The following is a 12071-nucleotide window of genomic DNA, read 5'->3' as shown; positions in this document are numbered from 1 at the left end:
TGGAGCATATTTGTTACACAGTTTAGCCTGGATTTGAGAAAGATACTGTGGGCAAGAGAATCATCTCGGAAACAGATGATCCTTTTCCTGGTTTTGTTTTTCCTATTGCTAGAAAATGCTGCTTGCCATTTCTACGTCTCTCTCCAAGTCCCCAGCTCTCGGTATTGTTTGGCGTTGGGGGCTTGCCATGGGAGAGCGATCAGCTGTCGCTTCTAGCCCTCTCTGCTGAGGCTCATGCCAGGGGTTGGGCATTCAGTTGCCTCCTGCGCATCAGTCTACAGGTTCCCCAGGTTTGTTTAGCAGMACCTATTACTGTAGCGCAGGAGCTTGCCGGCACCACACGCTTTGCCCCCTGTCTTGCAATGAAGATACCTTGCGATAGGAAGCCAACAGCTGGAGTTGTTGCTCCTGCATGATGGGTCCAGCTGGTGCAAGACGGAGCAGAGAGTACCGAGGAGAACGTTAGGCATTAGCTGACACCAGATATTTCTTGACTGGACTCCACTTCCCTCAAAACTCTCTCTTGAGGCTTGAGCTTTAATCAGATTAATTTGTCTGTTGGCTGGTGAGGAATAACAGTCAATCTGAAGTCCCAAAGTCTTATGGAAATTTGCCCATGTTCCGTATATGATTTTTAAATATAAAGGGGAAAACAGATTTTCCAAAGAAGTTTCTAGCTGGTAGAAAGAGCTACAACAGAGAGCACAGCATACAACAGAGAGCACAGCAAAAGGGATAAAATAGACTAGAGAATACTGTAACATAACCTGAACACAAGGGTTTTGTTTGAGAAAAGCGGTYTCTTGCAATTTTCCTGCAAAGGCATTTTACTCTGAAAATGAAAGCTAGACAGGATGTTACTGATGGTCTACACCTTATTTTCAATAAATGATGAACCTTCATGTCCTATGAAATATGAAAGTAGAAAGCTGCATTCTATTATGTTCAGCAAAGCATTTTCCCTCTTTTGTTTAAATATATTCATTATCAAAAGTATAGTGCCCTTGAGAAGCTGAGGCAGTTGCTTGTATTGCTCTGCAAGGAATTTAAGATACTTACTAAAGTTTTTACAAAAGATGATGCAGAGATGTGTTGTATGTCTTTCAAGACCCCCAATCCATCTATTCAGAGCTGACACTTAAGCTGTAAAGAGACATCCTTGTCAAACTACTTACATCTTGCATATACAATGAGATAGCTCTCCATTTCTAGCACACTAGTTGCAGGAGCTGGAATTTAAAGCAGAAGGGCTCTGGACCTCTCRTTTCAGACTCTCTTGGCTCCGTGTTTGGAAATCACAATGGCAATAATGAAAGTTCAGCATTTACATTGAAAGCATAGTACATGAGAGAGCATGGAAATATCCCAGGGAGAAAGAAGCCAGCTAGGTACAATAATTTGTCTGTCCTGCTCCTTCAGAAGTTGTTGTGCTGCGAGTTTTTTTTTTGGGGGGGGGGGGATGGTATTTTGGGATGCAAGTTGTCCCTGTAAGTCCCCTGTTGTTTGTCCTGCCATTCAGCAGTGACGCTTAGGGAAAAAAATACATTTGTATACAGCATACAGATCCACAATACAAAAGAAAGCAAATTGCCTTAGATGACTGGTTTCTGGAAGTTAGCACGAGTAATAAGATTCAGTTGATCCCTTAGATACATACCAGCTGCTTTTACTGGTTTCATCTCACGATTCCTCTTTTCCTCTTACACCTTCTACTATTAGTATTATTCTATTTTATTAATGCTCTTTCTAACATCTTTCTGTCCTTTTGACATACTGATCGCTAGACCACACACTATTTTCATTTTTCATATGTTATTCGCTCGCACACAGCTCAAAAGTAGGAACAATTAATTATCTTCTCAAAAAATGGCAATGGTTGCTCTTAGCCAGATTTTGCTCAGTGCTGTGCAGTTAYAACAGAGTGGCTCAGCTGCCTTCAGTAGCTTATAACCCAGTAACCGAAGTAACTAGAAGTGGATGCTTAAGATGACAGGAAGCTTTCTACCACCATTACACATTTCAAAAGACGGAACACCATTGGCACGTGAAGTGCATGTGCCAGTCGCGACGGGGACCAGAACAACTCCATCTTTATGCCAGTTTTGTCCGTAATGATTTCTCGCAGGCAGCCATATAAAACGATGTGAAAAAATCTGAAAATTGACGTTAACAATGCATTTTCTGAACTTGTTTACTTAACATAACTCAGTAATCTCTGTGTACCAACGGCTTGATTGTGCCTGCCAGAGTTCACTAGTTAAGTAGTTTTCTCCATAAGAAAAACACTTCAGTGTGTAACGTAAGCATAACCTGCATTTACTAATTCACTGCTGGGACTGGCTACATTTCTTAGAATAAGAACCGTCTGGGCTCCTTCCTTACAAATCAGTATAAGTTCAACTTCTTCTGGTGAAGAACCTGCAGACCAGCTCTGTTCCCATTTGGAAGGAAACACAAGCTTAAGCTTTCCCTGCGCCTCCGGGACCCCGTGGGAACGCTGCCTTCCCCCCGCGCCGCCCGAGCAGCCACCGCGCCGCACTACGTCGTGGCAGCTTTAGCCCAGCGGCCTCCCCGGGCTTTCGCAGCAGCTGGGAATCTCGAGAGGTGCCCCACAAATACGCCTGTTCTTAAAGCAGGTGCCGCGGCCAGTTCCAGCAAGGATTTTCCTGTATCCTCTCCACCGAGAAACCCGGACGAGGCTGAATGTCGCAGCTCYGAGAAGTCCTTGAGTTAAGTGACCTTGGCTGGCACGGATGTGATCCTGGGCAATGTCTAATGGGTTTCGTATGACTCAGGTTTTTCCACTATGTCCTTCCCTCTCTCCTTCACTAGTGTGTATTTTGCTAGTTAGTGGCTGTGCAGCAACAGCTGTGAAGTACCATACCCATTTAAAGGCAACTTATTATTACCATCACTTTGACAAATTGTCATAAACTGTTGAACATGATTCTTCCAAGCAGCATGGTCACTACAACCTTCTAAGTAGACCTTCACATGCATTTTTATCATTAGACAGTAAGATTTGTGCATGAGACAAAAATGAAGGAGGCTTCTCTGCCCCAGCGCTGCTGCTGGCCGGCTGCATCCCCTCCTGCCCGTGGGCAGCGGGGGCTCCCCGCCGGGGCAGTTAGCCTGAAAAAGTGCTAAAGGAAAATGTGCACCGTGAGCAGTGATTCTGCGATGTGGCAATTCAGTAGGTGGCACATGAAAGCTAATGCTCCAGTGTGATACTAGAGGGCACTGTAAACCTGGCAGTTTGGGCTTCTGAGTGGGACGAAGTAAAAATGCAAGTGTTTGCTATTTGCGGTCATTAAAGCTCTCCTGATACTTAGGGCAAAATTAGCGCTAACCCCTGGGTCTTGAACAAATTAATTTGTGGAATTACATTCTGCTGTCGTTTATTCCCCCCTACACTTACAGTACAGGATCCTTATTCATTGCCAGGTCTGAGCTATTGTATCATGTTGATAGAGGGACTTTGCTTCCCGTCAACGTGCAGTCAGTATAATACTTGGAGGGAAAGGGAGCAAGAACCATTATGACAACTCAGGGATTTTTTAAAATAAGCTATCACTTAACAGTAATGTGTTCATTAATTGAAAGCCAGAACACTGCCTGACTTCATTTATAAAACCAATGGTTTTCTGTTGTTGTGGTAGAGCAAGATTCTATCCTGTGCTTCCCATATACGCCAACATCAATATTTTTTCCGTGCCTGCTTAAATATATGCACCTAGCAGGGAATATGAGAACTCCTGCACTGCAATAAAGCAGAGGGGTTTTGACCGTGCCTTTTAAAACATATTTAAAAATAGGGATATGCGATTCTAAGTGAAACACTCCAACAAATGTGATCTTTAGAATAACGGATTTACATATCTGTCTCCTCACCCATCACTTCAATTTATAATTCTGTATGCAAATTGAGACGATTCAAACTGCAAACCAACAAACTGACAAGTAAACAAAACTTCCCAATGTTAAATGTAAGATGTTTAGTGGAAACGTAGAATCAAGCTCTCCACTCTCACCGTGTCCCTTCCCTCAGAAATACCCGCAGAACCACGGAGAGTGAGAGGGAAAGGGATCTTGTGAGGTCACCTAGACCGTGTCCTCCCCGCAGGGGAGGATCAACTCTGCCTAAATCATTCTTGACAGGTGTTTGTCTAACCTGTTCCACATTGGAGGTTTTTAAGGAGATTCCACAACCTCCCTAGATGATCTATTCTGGTCCTCAGCTATTCTTAAAGATGGGACATTTTTCCCAATGTTTAACCTAAATTTCATTTGCTGCAGTTTAAGCTCATTACTTCTGTCCTACCACAATGGACAGGGAAAAGAGTTTATTACTTTTGCAGCATCTTTTGACATTTGGAAGATTGCTACCATATYTTCACTCAGTCTTAAGGAATCAGCTGTAGCTCTTTCTCTCTTTCCCAGTTTTGTTTTCTACACTTTCAACCGTTCTTTTCATTTTCCATGCTTTTCTGCAAGTGTGATGACAAAACCAAGGACACTGCTCCTCCCAGATACCTAGTACAGTTGGGAGCAGAGTGTAGCATGCCACACTGTTTACATACCCTGCTATCACCTTTGCCTTTTCTCCCATCAAGGTACCACAGCTGGCTCAGGCTTAATTTGTTGTTCACAGTATTACTTCTTTTCTCTAGAAATGCTGCCTACGCATCCATTTCCTGACACACGTTTTGATGGTTCTCGTACATTCTGCTTTGCGCTTGCCCTTTTCGAATGCCAGGCTATTCTTCTCAGATTTCTTCCTCAGTTTACGGAGTTTTTGAATCCTTCTCCTGTTCTCTAAGAGCACTTGAAGCCCTCTCAGCCTGATGTTGTCAGCAGATGCAGTAAGTCTACTCCATATTCCATTACCCAAGTCACTAATGAAAATATTGAGTAATACCAGATCCTGCACAGACCCCTGCAGCATCCTGCTCAAGCCATCTTTCCTCTTTGACAATAAAAAGCTGATAGTTTTTCAGCATGCTTTCCTTGCCAGTTAGGTACCTTTCAGCATTTCTTCTAGACCATATTTCCCCACCTTGCTTATGGGAATGTCATCAAACAGTGTCAAAAGCCAAGAYGTATCACATCTCCAGTTTTTCCCTTCTGTGAGACCTGCTACCCTGTCACAGGAAAGTTAGATCACTTTGATATGATTTATTCTTGACAAGACCATGGCTTGTGTGCCCACCATAAACCTTAACACCAAAGACTTTCCTCGACTTTGGATCTAAGTGAACAAAATTCTGTGCCCATGGAATTAAGGGACAAAACTCCCAGCATCCAAGAATGACGTCAACATGTCCAGGACTTCACCCTGGCAGTGGAATTTCCACCACACTCCCACTCTTCGTGGGTGAGCAACGCTTCATTTCCACTGAGAACTGCAGCCACAGAACATAGTACAGGGAGACCACACAGGCCACAGCACCTTTGAGCTTTGAATACCCCCAGCACCATTCCTTGCTGACATACAGCCCCTCTGCCTCCCTCATACAATGAAAGAAACTGCATTATCTGGTGCTACATGATTTCATTAGTATCCTTGGTGCAACGGGTCAGATTCAATATAGGTGGAAGCAGGTATAATTTACACRCTGAAGGGAGCTGGAAGAAAGTGTAAATTACTCAGGCACAGGCTACCTAAGATTCACTTAAAATTCACTCTGAATTTGGCACCAGATATATTGGAGATAATCAAGTTTTCCTTTTAAAGATTCTGTGTATTTAAAACCTGCTGTGTTTAATTTTTGCAGTCACAACAATGCTCATTCATAAATATTTCCTCATGTTTGATCCCATTAGTATGTGCAGCACAGTACTTGATTAATGGACTAGAACAATAGAACCAAATATATTTGCGTCTCTGGAATACCACTTTGTAATGTCTAATATTTGATAAGATATTACAGACAGGCTTGTCTTCTGAGTGCATTTGATTGCACTTCAGTTTTGGGAAACTCAAACASTGGTCTTGGATAAGATCTGAATTTCAAGTGAGACCTAATTTCACAGCATGCTGGACCAAACCGTGAGGTCTGCACATTTCCAGCTTTGGATTCTTCACAGTTCAGATGCAAATGCTGTTTCTTAGCCCTGACTCCCAGGAGTTTGTAACATATTCATCAACTTGTTGTACCTAAGAGCCCTGTCCAACTGTATTTGGAAGACCTTAATTTGACTTCAGTAGGAATTTAACAATATTAATAACTAATATTAAACTGGATTCCTAACGGGGATGCTAGGACAATACCCTTTGATAACTGCATTAACCTGGWGCAATTGTGTTTGTATCAGCCTTGCTCATCCCATGTGTGCTTAGTGCCTTCTTGGCATGAATATGAAATATGCAGATCTGGGGGATACACGTTAATAGTGGGTCCATCTGCTAGGATCTTTTATTAAAGAGAAGTGTGAATGCAGTTGCCATGCAATACACTCTTACACACAAAGACCATGAGTTACAAAAACAAGAGAAAACATCTCATGCTTTTGCCTTATTGGTATTTCACATTCACCATTTCTGCAGCTGATTTTCATTTTAGTATAGAAATTTTCACAAAATCAAAATTTGAGTGGAAAAGCTGAACAGTTAGCGATGACTGTGCGTATATATGCATGCACATCTCTTCCCCTCTAGTGACAGACAGGATATTACTTTTCCACTGCATATGAAATTAATACCAGAAGCATAAGAAAAGGCATGTAAATTCCAACCCTTAAAGCCTGATCTGGATYTGACTTGTACTACCGAGACAACTATAACCTAAAGGAAAACTATCTGTTCAAGTTAAAAAGAAGATAATCCAGAGCTGCTGAACGAAGAGCCAAGCCAAAACTTCAGCTCAGCCTTGAATAGGGAGTCACAGCCCCATGCCTCCGTAGGATACGGATGATCTGCTGTGTGCTGCTCTGTCTCTTTTTCTGTGATAAACARTTCTTTCAACTATATCCAAAAGGAAGAGGCTCCTATGGCTGATTGTTCTTGTGAACTGCTGTGCCCTTAGCTCGGCTCCCCTGTGGATGTGTGCTGCTCCATGCTAATAGTTCGGGGGGAGTATGCTATAATTTATTTAACAGTTGGCAGGTCAAACCTAAATGCCCTAGATACACAAGCGCTGATTTGGATGTGGAGCGAAGAAGGTGCCCTGATGACATAAAGTCAAAGTAGCCAGGATTATGGATATTCTGGATCCAAGCCCTGCCTTTTGCCCACCAGCCTGCGGAGATGGAAAGCTTTTGTCGCTCTGATTCTCGCAGCCATCCCACAAGACTGGATTGAGCAATTGCTCCTTTATTCAAGGGCACTGACACGCTAAACACTGAGAGGGCCCATATTCTCCTCCTTGTTTAACAGATAGYTGAGTAGGCAGGAGAGTAAGCAAGAAGACAGGTTTTTTCCATATCTTCAGTATGCAAATAGATTAACGACACTTGGCTCTCTCTTTCTTGCTTCCAACATACATGACACAGATGATGCTGTTCCCATTGACAGACTCAGGCTGGAGGCTTGGTGAAAAGAAGCTCACTGAGTTTCCATTTGCATACAGCTGAGATGATGGTTGGGTAGGAAGAGTCACGAGAACACGTCAGCCCCACTGACTGCATCCACAATTTTTTTAGCTGTGCTGGAGATCTGAAAAGCCAGTTARACTCCCAATTATTCCAGGAAGATCAGCTAGTAGTGCTGCCTGGTGTGGCCCCGCACGCATCTGCCCAAGGGTCCATTACCTTTTCTCCCTATTTACAGACATAGCTGCTGGACTAGAGCCAGTTGAGATGCTGAAGCAAGTATTCACCTGGCACATGACCTCGGAGAAAGCTGAGTGCGGGTTATACATGTATTTATTAAGTTCCAGTGATGCAAATAACATATTAGCATAACTGGGTCAATTATTTGGCAATCAGCACATGTGTGCCTGGGAGGGAAGCATGTGCCTGTATCTGCTGTTTTTGTGCTGCTGAACACATCACCTGCTTGGAAGAGAATAAATGTGTTTACCCCAGTGTTAAAGAAAGAGAGAAAAAAGAACAAGTCAACCTTCCACAGCTAGCTGATTATGCATTTTCCGCATCAAATTGTCAGCATTTATTCAATTACTTCACTCATTACAAGTGTGTTCTTCAACCACTAACCTAAAAACCCTCCCTGCTGCTGTCAACTCCATTAGAAGTGACACGTTCCTTCCCGGGGTTAAAAGGAGCCTGTGAAAGCGTCTCCCTCCAGCATGAGGCTGGCGTCCCCGGGGCTGGCCGGGCCGCGAGGGCTGCCGAGCAAACGGCCTGGCGAGGGCAGAGGTGTCCTGGCCTGCCCGGGCCCGCGGGGGGCCGGAGGGGCGATGCCGGCGCCTGCCGCGGGAATCCTCTCTGCTCCTCAGCCGGAAGGAGGATCGAGGTGAGCTCTCCGTGGGGCGGCGGGAGTCGCTTTTGAAGCACATGCACGCGCCGAGGCAGGGATTAGAGGAATTCGCAGGGCTCTGTCAAGGATACAGAGGAGATCCCCAGAGCCAAAAAATATACACTCTCAAACACTTCCATTTTAATAGCAAGGTAAAAGGCAAGTTCCCCATCTGAGGGGTTGTTAATTATAGATCTCTCCTTTAAAAGCTCCTCCTGTTTTTACCCGTACTTACTCCCCCAGAGCTGGTAAAGATAAGGAAAGCCTATCTTCCCCCAAATCAAATAAATCCTAAATGCTTCCTGAGCTGATTCACTTGGCTAAGCTCTGATTTGATATATGAAACAAAAGACAGGGCACAGAAAGCAAMGTATTTTCCCTGTGTCAAGGTGAAGCGCTTCCCATCACCCAGCCGATCTCTTCAGGAGTTAATGTGCATCAACAATATTTAAATGATCGAAGTTTTTCAGCAACGAGAGTGATGCTTTTTTGACTTGTCATGCTTGTTTTCCTTAAAGAGGCAATGACCTGCCGTAGTTAAGGCTTGCAGTTTGGCATGCAGGAGCATTTCGAGAAGCGTTATCTTCCTAACAGAACAGCAGCCTCATGTTTCCCTGCACAACAACCTTTCTTAGCCTAAAATGCTTTGCATCCCATTTCCTTGATCTGGCTAAGTGCTTGCACGCTGAAAATCCCACCCTCCCTCCAGCTGTCCTTCTGGCAGGCAAGAGACAGCATCGTCTCTCCGAGGAGTACAGCTGCTGCTCCTTTGGTTATCTAATCAAGGAGGGCAAAATGCACCGAGGGCCCTGTGAAACCTTGTGAGCTGCAGAAACTGCAGCGCCGATCCTGTGCAGGAGGGTAGGAGCCACCGAGAGGGAGGGGACTCTCCCCTCCTGGCATGTATGCTCCGTGCCAGCTCCCTAAAAGCCTTCACAAGTCGGGGAAAAAAACAGCGTCCTTCAGGGACTGAGCCGTTAGGCTCTTCCCTCTCGTCATCGGGAAGGTACGCGTGTGCCCAAGAGCCGGGGACCGGGGATGCCCGCTGCTCTGGCCCACGGCAGATGTGCGGGATGTGCGAGACAGGGCAGGAGGGTAACACCCCCCCCCCAGCCTCCTGGACTCCACGTACCAAAGCTGCGTGATGCCCAATTTCTCAGGCGTTAGGTGGGTTTTCCAGTATTCATTCAAAATACAAACATCATGCCTCTCTTCCTTTTAAAAACTCATTTTTGTCTTTGAATCAAGTATAAGAAATCAGGAAACACAAGCTTTCCCCTTCTGATGAAGCTGGGAGGTTTTTTTCACGTCCAGCTTACGAAGAACGATGAAGGACGGTACAAGAGGCAAGGTGGCAAGATGAGCCCCTGRGGAGCACCAGGTTCAGGCTGCAGCAGGCTTCCCCCTCCCACATCCCTAATGTCCCAATTTCCTCCCGTTCCACAGAAACCGCTCTCCGGGGTCCTGGCGGGTTGGCAGGAGCTACAGCCTACCCAAGGGGAGAAAGGCACCGCTGGAAGTACRGGTCAGGCTGAGATGGGTTCGTCCAACATTGTCCAAGACCCTGGGCTCAGAGCACCGTTATTAGCCTTGCGTTCCACCTAATAAAATGCTTACTCACTTGCAGAAAGCACTTTGACATCCTTGGCTGCACATTGCTAGATAAGGACTATAAAAAGAACGTATTGCTATTATAGGTGATACAGCAATATGTATCCTCAAATGAAAGATCCTTTATAAGCCCAGTTATTATTCTGTCACTAATCTTGGATCTCGCCCCGTGGACTCAGCTCAGCTTGTGTGTGAGCGAGCACGGCTCCACCGAAACCAGGGACYGCAGGGGGTCACGGTTCCCCTTCACTGCTGTAGTTTATCCTCTCTCAACTCCAGTTGGGAAAACACTCCCCTTTCCTCCTGCACATGTCAAAAATCACCATTTGCCATTTAGATTTAGGGAGCCAAATATAGCCATCGTATAAACAGGTGCAAGTCTGCATATGTCAATAGAATTACATCTGCTTATAATGGGTTTACATTTGGCCCTCGAGCCCTGGGGATCCCTTCGGGAGCAGAAGCTGTATTAAATATTAAGGGCCTTATTCTCCACCCTTGCCTACACTGTAGTAATTAAATATCGGTGCTGACCCATTGATTTGCAGCCTGGGCGCGAGAAGGTGGTGCTCAGCACGCGGGAGGGGGCAGAGCTGCCCCCTCCAGGCAAAGCACATCCTCTTTGCTCCTCGCAGGCATTTCACCAAGCAGGAAACGACGCTGAGCATTAAGTATTAGCAAAATGTGCTCTGGCAAAGGCATGAAAATGGTCTAAAACTTAACATTCACTGCAACTACTCCCCATTCCTTGCTGCCTGCGAAAACGGCACTGCTGGATAGTCTGCAGTCGCTTCCTTCGGGCTCCCGTGTCTATTAGTGCCACAGACGATCCCTCTCCTTCTCGGCAGAAAGAGCCCTTGGAGGCAGACCTGTCTACTCGCTCCTGGAGCAAGAGCAAGGCGATTTCCTGCCCTCCAGCTCCGTTCCTGGGTTTCCCAAATCGCAGTGTAACCTTGGCCCAGCGCGCGGCTGCTCCCGGCCTCTCTGGGGTGTGACGGCGATCAGTTAATTCTGCTGATTTGCCTGGAACTGGCTCCTTATACCTGCCTCTATACAAGTATTATTGCTAGCTTCTGATCTCAGCTTGCAGGGCGGAGAAAAACGACTTCAGGTTTTCTTTAAATGCCGAGTAGCTTAGAAGTGTGACGACTCACACTGTGCTGTTATTCTTTCCAATTGAAACCTAATGATGCGTGCATATCACTTAACTCTGATGTCAATAATCAGCACACCACTTGGTCTTTGCCAGAGCGATTAGAGGGAATGAAAATGAAATACTAACTCCTTTTTATCCTGTTACTGTACCGTAATAACTAATAAAGGAGTAATAAGTGAGACATGGGGAATTTCCAGGGGAGTCATTACTACAGAGAAGACCTGAAGGCACAAAGTGAAATCCAGGAATATTAGCCAGTCCTGGATTCCTAGCCAGTGCTTCTCACTTAAGTAATACTGCCGTCAGAAAGTAAATGTTTACAAAAAAAAAAAAAAATAGCGTGTGGAAAGTATTATCTGCGCCTTGGCCAGAGGAGCAGAGATGGAGCCAGAGCCCAAGGCAGTCTTCCAGGTAGTGACCACCCCGTGCCTCTGTGAGGCTTTTGGGCCGGGCCACCATCGAGATATACACTATCATGTCATGCATCTCACGTATGCTCCAGAAACACATTTCCCAAGAGAGCTCTAAAATGCCTCTGTCCTGTCGCAGGGCAGATCCTGTGTTTTCCAGGGGTTCCTAAACGAGAGAAGCCCCATAAAGACCACAGAGCAATAGGTCTAGATAGATCATAGAACAAAATTTTGAGTAGACAAGATTGCAAATCATGTGCTGTGGCCACACACTTTCTGACTTAGAATTTATTGAATTCCTGGTTAGGAAGGAACAGTCAGCTTTTGGTGGTCATGTACATAGGGAGTCATGGGCCTTCTTTGGTTTTCTTCCCCATAAACAGACTGCCACGCAGCCATGCACATGTCAAAAACCTGGCACTGCTTGGTGACCCTCCTGTCTCCCAGTATCAGCCTGGTGCAGGTTGATACTGGGAGA

This window comes from Rhea americana, unplaced genomic scaffold, assembly GCF_003343005.1.
Source record: "Rhea americana isolate MKP2758 unplaced genomic scaffold, rheAme1 scaffold_97, whole genome shotgun sequence".
NCBI classification, from domain to species: Eukaryota; Metazoa; Chordata; class Aves; order Rheiformes; family Rheidae; genus Rhea; species Rhea americana.
This window is presented reverse-complemented; position numbering follows the sequence as displayed.